At 79.3% G+C, this 2,500-nt stretch overlaps 1 non-coding gene across 1 annotated transcript; it reads left to right on the top strand.

The window, feature by feature from the left end:
* Positions 1 to 2,317: 2,317 nt before the first annotated feature.
* LOC142359787 (5.8S ribosomal RNA) lies at positions 2,318 to 2,470 on the top strand. Its single transcript, XR_012762624.1, has one exon. It is a non-coding gene; the product is annotated as a 5.8S ribosomal RNA (ribosomal RNA).
* The last annotated feature ends 30 nt before the right edge of the window (positions 2,471 to 2,500 follow it).

Raw genomic sequence — 2,500 nt, 5'->3', positions numbered from 1 at the left:
GCGCCGCCGAACGCCGTCGCCGCGGGTTTTCCGTGCGCGCGCGCGCTCGCACGTTCCTGAGTTCGCCCGGAAAGGCCCGGCTCCCGCGCGGGAGCCGCGTGCGTGAGGGAGGGGGAGGGGGCGTCCCCTCCCCCCGCCGCTCCCCGGAGGCGCTCTCCTCGTCCTGTCGCCCGCCGCCGCCGTCGTCTCGTGCGGCTCGTCCTCCGACGCGCGCGGGTGCGTCGACCTGTCGGCCGCGGACGCCGCGCCCCCGCCGGCTCCCCGCTTCCCGCGTCTGCGCGGGAAGCAAGAGGGGGGGATGCCGGCGGGGCAACGCGGCGAGCGCGGCCGGCAGAGCACCGGCCTGCTCGGCGGGCCGGGGGGCGAGCGTCGAGCGACGGCGGCGGCACCGGGGGCCGCAAGCGCGACAGCCGAGGGGTGTCGCCGTCTTCGGGGGGCGGCAGCTCCTGGGGGGGGGGGTGGGGCGGCGCCGGCGGCGGCGCCGTCTACCCCCCCGCGCGCGGGACAGGGCTGTCTCCGGGCGTTCCGGGCCGTGGCGCGGGTGTGCGCACGGCGTTTCGGGCGGCGCGGCGGCCGGACCCGCGAACCTCCCCTCCGACCCGGCACGGCTGCCTCTCGAAGAGGGAGCCGTGGCGGGAAGGGGGGGGCGCGAGCACGGTCTCGGCCGCTGGCGCCGCCCGGGGCGGGCGAGGCCCCCCCCCGGCCGGGTCGCGTCCCGCGCGAGCGGGCGGCCCGAGCCACGTCTCTCCCCCCGGGCGCAGCGCCGGGCTATCGAGGGAAACCCCGGGCCCCGGGGCTAAGGAGGACGAGGTGGTGGCGGCGGATGCCGGGCGCGCCCCCGCGGGCGGACGCTCCCCCGAGGGCGGCAGCCGGGGGAGGCACCCCCGCGGGGCCATGCAGGTCGTTTCCCTCACCCCAGGGCCAGGTACCTAGCGTCCGCGCTTCGGCGGCCCTCCCTCGGCCGAGTCCGGGGGTCAAAGGCCAAAGGAGCCGGGCGGCGGTTTAAAGACTCGAGCGGCACGGCGCGAGCCGCGGGGGGGGCGTCCGCCCCCGCGGGCCGCCGTGCCGGAGAAGGGGGGGCGTCTCGCTGCCCCAACCTGCCCCCCCTCTCCGCGGGCCGGTCTCGGCGGAGAGACCGCGGCGCGGGTCGGCCGCGGCCGACCTGCCCGCCCTCGCAAACGGGGCCACCCGCCGGCCGGAGCGCGGGCTCCGCGCCGGGGGAAAGAAAGGCGCGGCGAGCCCCCGCGGGGGGGGGCGGCCGCCGGGGGGCCGCCCCGCGCCTTTGGACGCTCGCGCTGCGGCCGCGCTCGGGGCGCGCCGCGCTCCCCTCTCCCGCTCCTCGCCCCGCCCTCGGCGCCCAGGGAAAGAAAGGGGGGGGCGAGCCACACCCCCCCAGGCCGAGCGGCGGCGGCGCCGCTCGGCGTGCCGGTCGGTGCCGGTCGTCCGTCGGGTCGTCCGGGAGGGTTCCCCGGCCGCATCCGCTGGCGGCCGTCCCGTCCCGCGTTTCCCCGCCCGTCGCTTCCGTCTCGAGGGCGGGCGCGCGGCGCGGGGGCGTCCCGCTCCGGGTCTTCGCGTGGAAACGGGGAGAGTGGGAGCCGCCCCCCGCGCTCAGCGCCGTCCGCCTTTCCGCTGGGGCCGTGCCGGCGGCCCCAGGGGGCCGAGGCGAGAAGCGGCTGCGGCGGCGGTTTTCGCGGCGGCGGTGGCGGCCGCCGCCGCCGGGCGGGGTGGCCGGGTTCGCCCATCCGGCGCGGGCCGGTGGGCGGCCGCGCGTCGCCGGCTCGCGCTCCAGTGGCCGGCCGCGCTTCCTCCGGCGTCGGTGGAAGGCGGCGTCGGCGCCGAGGTTCGCCGGCGGGGCGAGAGGCGACCGTGGTGGGCGGAGCCGGCTCGTCGCAGCGCGGGCGCAGCCGGGCGTCCGGCTCCCGAGCGAAGGCGGGCAGGCGTCGCGGCCGGGCGTGCCGTAGCCTCCGGGGGGAGGCCGGTCCGAGCCCGGGCGCCTGGGCCGCCCCCGAAGCGCGCCAAGGGTGTGTGTGTTGCGTACGTTTCCCCAGGGTCGGTCGGGAGCGCGGGCTCCCCCGCCCTTTGGCCGCTCGGGGTTTTCCGTTGTTTTCCGTTTCCCCTGTGCTCGTACGGTCAAGCCGAGGCGAGGGCCTCTCCGTCGCGCCGCGTCGCGCCGCCGCGCCGCGCCCCCTCCGCGCGTGCGGAGGGGGGTGGGCGGCGGCGGGGCCGGCGGTCGGTCCGGCCGTCCTCAGAGAAGGGGCCGCTCTCGGCGAGCGGTCCCGGCCCCTCCGCGCGCGCGGGGCGGTGCCGAAACCGAGACAACTCTTAGCGGTGGATCACTCGGCTCGTGCGTCGATGAAGAACGCAGCTAGCTGCGAGAATTAATGTGAATTGCAGGACACATTGATCATCGACACTTCGAACGCACTCGCGGCCCCGGGTTCCTCCCGGGGCTACGCCTGTCTGAGCGTCGCTTTACGATCAATCGCCGTCTGCGCCGCCG

Source organism: Opisthocomus hoazin, unplaced genomic scaffold (assembly GCF_030867145.1).
Source record: "Opisthocomus hoazin isolate bOpiHoa1 unplaced genomic scaffold, bOpiHoa1.hap1 HAP1_SCAFFOLD_135, whole genome shotgun sequence".
Classification (NCBI taxonomy): Eukaryota; Metazoa; Chordata; class Aves; order Opisthocomiformes; family Opisthocomidae; genus Opisthocomus; species Opisthocomus hoazin.
Note: the sequence above shows the minus strand (reverse complement) of the source record. Positions and strands in the feature narration are given on the sequence as shown.